The sequence below is a fragment of the Engraulis encrasicolus genome, chromosome 19 (assembly GCF_034702125.1).
Source record: "Engraulis encrasicolus isolate BLACKSEA-1 chromosome 19, IST_EnEncr_1.0, whole genome shotgun sequence".
NCBI lineage: Eukaryota > Metazoa > Chordata > Actinopteri > Clupeiformes > Engraulidae > Engraulis > Engraulis encrasicolus.
In genome coordinates, this window is record NC_085875.1 from 30,052,954 (window position 1) to 30,065,453 (window position 12,500).

A 12,500-nucleotide genomic window follows, 5' to 3' on the forward strand; every position below is an offset into this window, starting at 1 on the left:
CTGACAACTGTATTTGGCGCTTATTAAGAAAGCAAGTTGACTCGGCATTCCTGCTCGGCTGACTGGAAGTGAGCGTCCATGTTGCCACTGGTAACTGGCGCGTGCATACAGCCAATAATAATCACTCGCACGAGTAGCCTACCAACATTTTCATTTATGCATATTCAATTACTTATTTTTTAATCACAAAACTGCTGTTTGCATGAACTGAAACGTTTCCTCTGATTGCTTACAATTTTCACAATGTCTGTTTGGTTCAAGCCCGAGCCCGACCCGAGTCCGACAGATATTCTATTTTTTTTGTCCGAGTCCGGCCCGGCCCGTCGGGTTCCGACCCGGCCCGTCGGGCTTCGGTCGGGTTGCCATGCTCTGCCACACACGCACGCACGCACACACACACACACACACACACACACGCACGCAAGCATGCACGCGCACACACACACACACACACACACACACACACACACACACACACACACAGACACACAGACACACACACACACACACACACACACACACACACACACATACACACACACACACACACACACACACACACACAGACATGTAAACAATGTTGGCGTGTGGGTGCTTAGGGATTTACTCTGAGCTCTCCTTTGTAATGTATGATGTAACAAGAAAATGAGACTGAGCTGAGACAAAGCCAACTGATTACAACAGATCTCTCTCTCTCTCTCTCTCTCTCTCTCTCTCTCTCTCTCTCTCTCTCTCTCTCTCTCTCTCTCTCTCTCTCTCTCTCTCTGCGCGTGCGTATATGTGTATGTTTTCATACTTCCTACAGCATCTCATGTGAACAATGTGTAAGTTTGCAGTGATACATGTAAGCTTATCCATCATTAGCAGCTTTTAGACTAACCGAGTCAAAAGTGGCCCAAAAGTGGGCCAAAGGTGGGCAAATGAGGGTGTATTGAGGCCAGGGAGTTCAGACTAGCATGCCCCCCAGGTGCTAGCTGGTGCCAAAGCAGAGCCACTTTGACATTTATTCTTGGCTCCACCAACACCTCTGTTTAAGAGAGGCTATACTTCGGGCCAGAAGAGGTGGGGTGACTTGCTGTTTAAGTAAAGGTAACTGAGAGGAGATAATAAGAGTGCAGATACTTAATTGATCCAAAAGAAAATAAGTGTTTTTTTGTGATATCGTTTGATTTTTTTTTTGCTTCTCTCTTGAATTTCAATTGATATACATCACATTTTGAGAGGAGGAACCTTCATTTATGGATTTATAAAAAAAAAAAATGCAACTGTGTTAGACTTGGCAATATCACCAGAGAGAGTAGAGAGAGAGAGAGGTTCCATTGGCCCATTGTTTCCGGGTTCTATTATTGCAGGGGGGGATCCCCCTTTGGGCAGACCTAAGCAGACCTAAGGACTGTTCTATTCAATGCTAGGGGCATTATGACACGCCCCTTTAGGCAGACCGGAACCTGGTCACATTAGGTGCCCATAGAAACCTATTATGTTGGCATATCTCTATATACTTAAAGAATCTCTGATATCACTGTGGTTACTGGGTAGACAGGGATAATCAAGAGGGAATAGTAGCTCAGCCGTCTTCTCCCATCAACAGAGGATAGTGGCCCTGGACTGCTAAACACCAACAAATTCAGATATAGCCTTTGCCCTGGCCGTTGCCCAATAGTCTGACAATGGTCGTTTTGCGCCACTTAACAGGCTTACCTTTATATGTGCCACATACAGAATGAATTTTGTTTGGAAATATATCTTGGATATGTGGTTATGAGTATGTGTGTTGCTCCTTTGTGTGTGGTAGATATGGTGTGTATGTATGTATATCTTTGTGTGTGTGTGTGTGTGTGTGTGTGTGTGTGTGTGTGTGTGTGTGTATGTGTATGTGTGTGTGTGCATACGTGTGTGTGTGTGCATACGTGTGAGTGTGTGCATACGTGTGTGTGTGTGCGTGTGCGTGCACATATGTGTGTGTGTGTGCGTGTGTGTGCGTGCGCACATGTGTGTGTGTGAGCATCTTTCAGTGTGTCTGTGTGTGTGTTTCTATGTTAGTGTGTATCCTTCTGCGCGAGTGTGTGAGGGTCTTGAAAGAGGGGTCTGCCTCTGATCAATGGCGCTGACAAATGAAGGCCTTTGTGTTTCTGACGTGTGAGAAGAGGCCGACCACTGCACCTCGCTCAATCTCTTTCAATCTCCCCCCTTCTCTTTCTTCTTCTCTCCCTCGCTCCCTCTCTCCCCCTCTCTCCCTCCATCTCTCTATTTCAATCTACCTATCAGTCTTCCTCACTCAAATGCTCCCCCTTCTCTCCTCTCAGTCAGTCGGTCAAGAATCTGCACTCACTTGCTCTCTCCCCACCTCTACTCCATCCTAAACCCTCAGGGAACTGGCTGTCAGTGTGTTTGTGTGCGCGCGCGCGTGTGTGTGTGTGTGTGTGTGTGTGTGTGTGTGTGTGTGTGTGTGTGTGTGTGTGTGTGTATGCCTGAATGTGTGTGTGTGTATGCGTGACTGTGTCTGTGTGTGTGTGTGTGTGTGTGTGTGTGTGTGTGTGTGTGTGTGTGTGTGTGTGTGTGTGTGTGTGTGTGTGTGTGTGCATGTGTGTGTGTGTGTGTGTGTGTGTGTGTGTGTGAGTGTGTGCGTGTGTGTGTGCGTGCCTGCGTGTGTGTGTGTGTGCGCGCGCGCGCACGCGTGTGTGTAATCAACATAAAACACAAGACCTTGGATATGGGTTGTGTGTATTGTATGTGCATTTGTTTGCATGGATGTGGAAACAAAAGACTGACAAAAGAAAATACACCGTCAAATGGTTTATCTCCAATCTGCTTGCTTGACATAATGCAGCTATTCTACAGCCTGTCAAGGAGTGTGCAATACGAATACAAATCTATGCCATCGCTGAAAGAAGTGGACCTACAGTATATGACGATGTACTGTGTAGAAATGCCATTTATGTAAGACTAATTCACAATCAATGGACTCGTGCACTGTCTGCAATGCTTTTTCTCATCTAGCTGCTATTCAGAGTACAAGTCATGAACACACAGCATACAGTTCAGTAATGTCTCCTACACATACTATGACTTCAGCTGTGTTATGGAACCATTTCACATCACATTCTGTGATAGCACTGCCATATAAGTGAAAGCATATGTCATCTATAGGCACTGACACTAGTTGAATGACAGTCAGTTTATGGTCCAAACCCTGCAATTCTCCAAGCTGCGAGTACAAATATATGACAATGCACACACCTTAATAAGTAAATTGGACATTCACTGTCACAAAAAAATATTGGTGCAAAATTGTTTTTTGTGTCTACCTCATGTCTTCTGTGCCTCGTGAAATCATGATGTATGCCAGATGAAAATAGATTTATTTTTCAGTGACTGTCACACAATAAGTGAACACAATCATGTTGTGCCCCGCTTGTCAATATGAAGCAGGGGGTTGTTTGTCATGCTACACGTGCTTGACAATTCAAAGGTGCTCCTAAATGTTAATTTTATTACTGTCCTTATGGGGGCATTTATCATCACCCCGCCCCCAGCAGTCTGTCTCCCTCTCTCCCTCCCTCCTCTCTGCCTCTTTCACTCACTCTCTCTCTCCCACAACCTATCCCCCCCTCCTCCACCCACCCCCCAGAGTCCGTCTCCCCTCCCTCCTCTCTCCCTCTTTCACTCCCTCTCTCTCTCTCCCCCCACCACTCATCCCCCCCTTCAACCTTATCTCCCTCCCCAGTGCAGTGTGACAGGCTCTCCCGAGACAGCCATTCCGCCTCCATCGTGTGCAATGGCCCAGCAAAACAAAGCTAACAAAGCTAACCCAAGCGGCACGGCAAGGGCTATGACAACCAACCGTGGAGACCAGACCAACCCAAGCGGCCGACAGCCTGCCAGTCCCCGTCCCCAGTGTGCGCAGCTCGGCCCGCTGGGAGTTTAGGCTACTTTGGCAGGCTACAGGGCCACTGACAGCTTTGGCCGGGTCCAGGACTAAACCACCTAAGAAGCCCCCCTGCCCAATACACAGGGAAGCTGGCAGATGGGAACGAAGGGGTCAGCTGTCCCTGGCCCAGGGAGAGAGGGGACCCAGAATTGGGTCCTCATTACATTGTATATATTGGGTGGGGGGCCCTTTTAGTTGGCTTAGTCTCGGGCCTGGCCATAGCTGTCAGCGGCCCTGCCAATACATACGTACAATGTAATAAGGCCTCAATTCAGGGGCCCGTGTCTCCCTGGGCCCAGGACAATTGGCCCCATTGTCCCTTCCTGTCCGTTTCCCTTGTTGGCTGACTGGCAGGTTATAGGGCCAAGTCCCCAGATGCCTGCTCAGGGCTGAACTGAGGGAGAAATAGGGCCCGGACGCTTTTGGCTGAAAGGGGCCCCTCATAATTAGCGGCACAGAATTGACTCATCGGTGGGACCTGCACCCGTTTGGGTCCCTATTTTCAGAAATGTAAAAAAAAAAGATACAAAAAAATGTTTTATATTTCTGACAACAAGGTTCCAAAAGTACGGGGCCCACCGGGAAATGCCCGCTATGCCAGATGGCCAGTCCAGCCCTGTGAATGATGCCTGCTCCTTCTCATCATTTGTATTCAAAGCAACGACACCCTCCATCCGTCCATCCATCCATCCATCCATCCATCCAGCCATTCTTTCATTCATTCATTCATTCCACCACACCACTCCACTCTGTGCCGCTCCGCTCCGCATGCCCCTCCCCTTCCCCACCCCGCGCTATGGTCTTACGCTTGCCGTTCTGCACTTAATGGACCAATTAGAGGAATCGATCGGGTGTGAAAGTGCTGTCGCTCGGATAGTATTTCACTCCGGCAAGCTAAACCAGCTAATCACCCTACTGCCTTAACGAATGTGTGTGTGTGTGTGTGTGTCTGTGTGTGTGTGTGTGTGTGTGTCTGTGTGTGTGCGTGTGTGCGCGTGCACGTGCTTGCGCGCATGTGTGTGTGTATGTGTGTGTGTATGTGCGCGTGCGCGCATGTGTGTGTGCGCGTGTGTGCATGTGTGTGTGCATGCGTGTGCGTCCATGTGTGTGCGTCCATGCATGTGTCAGTCGACTGGCAAAGAATATTAATTACCAATGCATTAGAAACAGGTAGATGTGTCATTTGTGAAAAGACAGCAATTTCCTCCCCTCTTAATCGTCAGTCAATCAAGGCATGCGCAAAAAATCCATAATGAAATCCATGCTAATCAGGAGAGCATATTGGACTCGTGCCTATGTGTGTGTGTGTGTGTGTGTGTGTGTGTGTGTGTGTGTGTGTGTGTGTCTGTCTGTGTGTGTGTGTGTGTCTGTCTGTGTGTGTGTGTGTGAGAGAGAGAGAGAGAGAGAGAGAGAGAGAGAGAGAGAGAGAGAGAGAGAGAGAGAGAGAGAGAGAGAGAGAGAGAGAGAGAGAGAGAGAGAGTCTCTGTGTGTGTGTTCCGGTGCATATGTGTGAGTTGTGCATATGTATGACATTGTGCTTCATGCACAAACGTATGTGTGTTCTCATGTACTTGTGAGTGTGGAAGCATGTGTGTGAGTGCATGTGTGTATTTAATAAGGGAAAGGGTTTGTGTCTGTAGGTATATGTGATATGCACACGTGGAGGCCTATATATTCACGTGTGGATGCCTGTGTTTGTACGTGAATGTGAATGTGTCTGAGTGTGTGTGTTTATGTTCTTTTGTACAGGTGTGCACATGCATTCACCAACCTTCCAGGCAGCATGGTAGGTAGGTAGGTACACATTTGAGTGCCTGGAATGAATGATACTCAGTAATTCAGAAGCCCAAGACAATGACTGCAGCACAAAGCCCCACGGAGGTGATGTGATTCGAAGATGATTGTGTTCAAGTGTCTGTGTGGCGTACGTGTGAGGGAGATGTTGACTTACTTGGCGAGTGTTTCTCTCCCCACTCGTGCGTCTGTGAATAGGTGCGCGTAGGAAGGCAGGCGGGTGGCTGGTTGGCTCATAGAGAATTGATGTGAAGAATTGAGTGAGTCTGAATGATCATATAGAATCCTCTGTGATTACTACTGTATGGCTCTTGGCTGGAAGTGTGTGTGTGTGTGTGTGTGTGTGTGTGTGTGTGTGTGTGTGTGTGTGTGTGTGTGTGTGTGTGTGTGTGTGTGTGTGTGTGTGTGTGTGTGTGTGTGTGTGTGTGTGTGTGTGTGTGTGTGTGTGTGTGTGTGTGTGTGTGTCAGTGCCTGCGAGTGCATGCGTGACAGGACCCAGCTGCAGACAATTTCGTGTACAGGTCTGAATAAGTAGGCAGTAGACAGCGAATTTTCGGTAACCTTCATTGTGTTGCTTGGGGCTCGACTTGTGTGCGTGTGTGTGGGTGGGCGTGTTTGGGTGTTTTGTGTTTGTGTTCTTGAAGGACACAGCTGAGTTTCATGAGAAAAGACAGGAGCAACATTTATCTCAAAATAATCTCTGTACGTGTATGCATAAGTCTGTGTCTTTATGCATCATTTGACTGGCGTGTGGTTGTATGCTTGCATGCAACAGCAAAGTTTGGCAAATGTGTGTGTGTGTGTGTGTGTGTGTGTGTGTGTGTGTGTGTGTGTGTGTGTGTGTGTGTGTGTGAGAGAGAGAAAGAGATTGTATGTGTGCTTCTCTCTCTCTCTCTCTCTCTCTCTCTCTCTCTCTCTCTCTCTCTCTCTCTCTCTCTCTCTCTCTCTCTCTCTCTCTCTCTCTCTCTCTCTCTCTCTCTCTCTCTCTTGGAGTGTGTCCGTGTTTGTGTTCGTGTCCATACATAAATAGATGCTTATCTCTCCTCTCTATATTTAAGTGTCAATCATTGCTCATGCACGGGTTCATGTCTGTGAGAGGGCACTTCTTCACACGTTCCAGAGCTAAGAATTGTGTATGCATGTGTAGTACTTGTTGGTGTGTGTGTGTGTGTGTGTGTGTGTGTGTGTGTGTGTGCGTGTGCGTGTGCGTGTGTGCTCACGCGCGCACGTGTGTGTGTGTGTGTGTGTGTGTGTGTGTGTGTGTGTGTGTGTGTGTGTGTGTGTGTGTGTGTGTGTGTGTGTGTGTGTGTGTGTGTATCTATGTGTATACTTCTGTTTTTCCCCTTGTTTTAGCACAGCACAAAGACTGTTGCACACACACATACTGAGACTCAGCATCTGTGTGTATGTGTGTGTGCTTGCTTGCATATACATATGTGAAAAGGTTCACTTGCGGATCACTTCCATCCAGTTCACTTGCAGATGACAGGTGTGTGTGTGTGTGTGTGTGTGTGTGTGTGTGTGTGTGTGTGTGTGTGTGTGTGTGTGTGTGTGTGTGTGTGTGTGTGTGTGTGTGTGTGCATGTGCATGTGCGTGTGTGTGTGTGTGTGTGTGTGTGTGTGAATGTACACACACATATTCGCCTCTGTCTTCATGTGTATGACAGTCATACGAGATAAGTGCATGCCTGTTGACACTTGCAGTCACCCACAATTTTGAATATTAAAAGGGAAGAAAAAAAGGGAAACAAAGGAATATGCCAGCTAGTCAGTCACGCCATTCGCGGATGAGGCGATTAATATTTCAGCAGATTAGTCAGCCTTTGTCTGGAGACTTGTGTCAATATTTGAGGCAATAAAACTTCACTAAAACATTATTTCCTGAATACATTACCACAAATGAGTTGACGAACAAGGCCCATGGTAAAACAAAGACAGGCAATAAGCAAGTGCAAAGTGTGTGTGTGAAGTGTTTGGGGATGGAAGATGAGAGATGTTACCATCATTTCTTTACCCCCGGAGATTGATGTGAGATTTTATCATCAGCGTTGATAAAACAAGTGTAGGACAAAATGCAGAGTAACACAGTGCGAATAGGAACTGATTAACGTCACTGTTGACACATCGAGTCTCAGCAGCCAACCAATCACAATCTTCCCCAGTGACAACTCTTGTCGGCTAAAAGAGTGAGCTAAAGTCCGCACATCCAAGTGTCTGACCTGGGAGCAGGACAAGCAAATGACCAGATAAAAAAGAAAAAAAAGTCTGCTTCAACCAGGATTGTTATGCTCTCACTTGTTTTATTTTCCCATGACAACTTAAAGAAACTCTGCACACTGACCATTTCGCTGTTCTTTCTTTAATAACAACGTTTCGGTACTAGACCTTCATCAGGCAAATTTTCCCGTGACGTCATCTGAAGAAGGGTGATTACCCGAAACGTTATGGAAATAAAACAAGTGGGAGCAAAGAACCCTGGTTGAAGCGAACACTTGACGGCCACACACTGCTTTGTAGCCCAATGCCCTTAAAAAATTGGTGAGTTGTTGTACGTGTTTGTGCTGTGAGTTTGTCAGGAATGTTTAGAGCTGGCTTCTGAAACTCACCGGCAGCACCATCCGGGAGCCATGGCAGAACACCTTGATCCCTTTTTCAAACAGAAGATGGAGACTTCATATACATCTTAACGAATTCATAATGTGGCAGGGCTGGACTGGTAATCTGGCATATGGGGCATTTACCCTTTGGTCCAACAGTCCCCAGGGGCCGATACTGTTGCATTTTGCTTTTTGGTTTCATCTTCAATATAGACAGTGGACTGCAGGATATACAGGTACAAAAAATGATTTTATGTGTGAGGGGCCAGTTTAAGACAAAAATGCCAGTTGTTGTTCCACCCCAGCCCTGTAATGTGCCCTACCCCACATCACCTCACAGGTCTTCCTCAAATGACACATGATTATTATTGTTGTTGATTATTATTTTTTCTTGTGTTGAATATTTTTGTTGTTGATTATTATTATTTTATGCTGTTGCTGTTGTTATTACTAAGATGATAATGATGATGGCCAGGCGTACTGCAGGTCTGCGCTCTAAGAGTGCTAGTTGTAATTATCATCAGTGAGGCAGCTGGTGGTTATGCAGTGTCATGTCAATGGGGCAAGTTGTGATTAGATTGATTCGGAATAGCAGATTAGACCGGGTCACTGGCTGGGAGACCCATGACGTGGATGTGAGTTGCTGGGAGTCTGTGCCTGTTGACCGTGACATCCTGCTTCCTATGTAATTGACTTAGCCTACATAATGCATGTGTGTTCATATGTATTCAAATTACGACGTTATGTGCATCATCATAATTGTATTGGGCATGAATCATTTGCATGTGTTTGTTTACATGCATTGCACAGCAATATGCGTGTATGCACGCCTGGTAATCTTAATTGTGTTTGACTGACTTGAATCATGTAAATGTGTTTGCATGTACAGTGTACTGTGTGGCAATGAGCCAGTGTATATCTATCTCCTCTGTTGTTTGTGTTCAGCAGACCGGAAACATGTTCACGGGGCCTGCAGATCTATTCTAAGTCAATACCATCGTGCATTCTGATGCTTGATGAGTCCAGAGAAAAAAAAAACTAGCATCACAAAATAGCATCTGAGAAAATCTGATTTATAAAGCAGATTTTCTTTATTGGATGTTATGAAGCAAGCTATTTACGTAAAGCGAATGCCGTGGTCGATGATTTGCAGCTATGTAGTTTTTCAAAAGACCATAATGAAGCAATAGATGGAATGGCATTCCTCATGTATGTGGGATACAATATCACATAATTGCATATTATACTGTGTGGCTGTGAGAGTTAACATGTACTGTACTGATTGAACATGCTTACAAGATGTACTATAAGATTTCATTTTCCTTTTGCAGACTTATAGGGCCAAGAAATTAGAATTTGATCATCTCTTGTGAGTTTGTCACGTCATAGTGAGTAAAAATGATACATTTTGAACCATTACTGTTTAGGTAACAGTTCAAGATGAAGCATGAATGCGGAGGATGTATTTCCCTACATGTTCAGTGCACCATCAAATACATTAAAACTAATGTGAGTAATGGAAGTCGATGGCGGTAAATATTCATGAGATCTGTGAACTGGCAACACACATTTTCAATACATACTGTAATCAACACCAAAAAAGGTTAGCGAGTGAAGTTTTAAATGGATCTGAATCCTGTCTTTGTCTTCATTCAATTGCCAAATAATTTATCCAAAACATGTAGTGTATTCCGCCATTTTGCTCATCCTTTTCTTTCCTTCGACGATCTGTCCTACTGTCCTTCAATCCCTGCATTCCTGCATCCATCCATCCATCCATCCATCCATCCATCCATCCATCCATCCATCCATCCATCCATCCATCCATCCATCCACAAGTCAACCTGCACAATCAGCCAGACAGACATACAGTCAGACCAATACAGTCTCATCCCAACCCGTTAATATCTCACAATTGTTGACCAGACTGCAATTTTTGACTTAGAAGGCATACCTGCCACGTTGCATGTTGAGTGCTGTCTGCTCTGGTAGTCAGAAACTGAGGGATGATACACTGTGGGCCAGACAGACAGTGCAGCCTGATCTCCAAAAATTCTGTGCTCCTGGACACGGATGGTAAGGACACGAAATCCGTGTCCAGGAGCACGGATTTTGCCAAAATTCCGTGCTCCTGGACACAGAATTGTTTTCTGTGCTCCTGGACGTGGAATTGTTTTCCATGATGGGCACAGGGAAATGCTTTCTATAGGCTATTACCACAGCATTGTTAACTCTATTATTAGAAAATACATACCAAATGGTAATCCTAAACAAAATAATGCTATAGCAATTTTAAGGTACACTGTGCAGGGAATGGTCCAAAAAGGTACTGCAACTATGCTGCTCATTGAAACTGGGCTGCCTATTGCCAAATTTGATCTTTACATGAAAGTTTACTAAGTAATAAACAAATATTCCTAGTATGGTCCAAGTAGTAATTTTTGCAGCTAAAATGGCTATATTTGGAAATGGCGGACCATGGAGAAGATCCCCCTTTTCATGTATGAAAAGTGAAAATTTTCCAGTCATATTAAATACTTAGAATGTGATGGTGGTGGTAAGTATTCATGAAAAAGGTAACATTAGTGAATGGGCAGCATGAATTCTGGAGATAAACAATTAAAATCTCACACAGTATCCCTTTCAGTTGTGCCCTGACCAAAACATTCCCTAACCTTAACCTGTCATTAAAGACATATTTTTGAGAAATACCTTTTCCAGTTGGTTGCTAGGCTATCAAATTCAAATCATTAATGAAATAAAACTACCTGTGCCCGGACCGACGGCAGTATCTGTCTAGCTTTCTAGCTATTTGTTGCCGTCCCAGAGGTTCCAGCTTGTTGCGTGCTGTCATATGATTGTCATGTGTGCTTGTCAATATGCAGTTTTTCCGCATCCTAGCGTAGAGTAGCTCTGTTCCCGAGGATCAGCTCATCTGTTGCTGCCGCTCGCCTGGCCCATTTACAGCTGCTACCCGCCTAGCTAGCCCATCTACAGCTGCTGGCTGCCTGGCTAGCCCATTTACTGCTGCTGCCCTCCCAGCCCATTGCTGCTATTGCCCGCCTAGCCCATTGCTACTATTGTCCACCTAGCACAATGTTGTTGATGCCCAAAAGGCACATTTGCTATGTTTTGCCTGGCCTATACTGCCCCTGGTCTGGTGTACCTTATCTTAATGAATCTTGGCCAGTGTTTTACCATCTTTTACACCATTTTCTTAAGTACATCCTTTATAGTTCATTCTGTCCAACAGCCAGTCTAGTCTATTATCTTACCCGTGTCTACTCCCAGCTGGTGGCATGGGGCACTTAACTACTGCAGCCTGGTCACCGCCTCTGGGCAAGTTTTTCTTTAACTACTGCTGGGCAAGTTTTTCTTGAATTGCTGCTGGGCACGCTTTTCCTTTTACTCCTGCTGGGCAAGTTAATACTCTGATAATATTCGTTAATCGTTATTCGCGTCTGGTGGCCTAATATCTCTTTCGGGGGGTTGTAAAATGCCTTGTTTCCAACTAATGCAATTGTTTGGTCTGCGTTTCTGGTATGGTCTGTTTTGGGGGGTATTTTGCCTTTCCAGCTAAATGGAAGGCACACCACCTGAGGATGCTGCTGTTCCCTGTATTGGCTTCCATGGAGCTCATGGAGAAGCCGGGGAACTTCCTCCGAACAGAGCCATGCCCCCAAACATAAATGTATGCATTCAGAAATAAAGCTTCTGAAATATATCTCTGTTTCCCGGATCATTTTTGACTAGAGTGGATCTGACAGAAATCGAGCAATCTGCGTTAGAAACCACATAGTCAATGCGCTCTTTTGCCTATTGGTTGATGCCGACCCAACCCCATACAACTCTCTCCACTAATCTGCTGCGCTTTGGTTAATCAGCTGCCGCTCGCAATTGGATGCTGACGTATGGCACACTTTATTTAAACAACCCAATTTGTTTTCCTGTCATTGCTTTTTGCTGCTTGTTTTGCTCCCACCACCTCCCCTGCTCCACCAGACTAATCGTTGTCAAACAATGTCATGTTGTTGTTGCTTGCTCTGTTCTAGGGGGTATTTTGCCTTTCCAGCTAAATGGAAGGCACACCACCTGAGGATGCTGCTGTTCCCTGTATTGGCTTCCATGGAGCTCATGGAGAAGCCAGGGAACTTCCTCCGAACAGAGCCATACCCCCAA

General features: G+C 45.6%; 1 protein-coding gene across 1 annotated transcript in view; it reads right to left on the reverse strand.

Moving 5' to 3' along the window:
• Positions 1-12,500, reverse strand: part of gfra4a (GDNF family receptor alpha 4a) — a 102,735-nt gene that overhangs the window by 76,504 nt on the left and 13,731 nt on the right. The gene's annotated exons all lie outside the window — the stretch shown is intronic.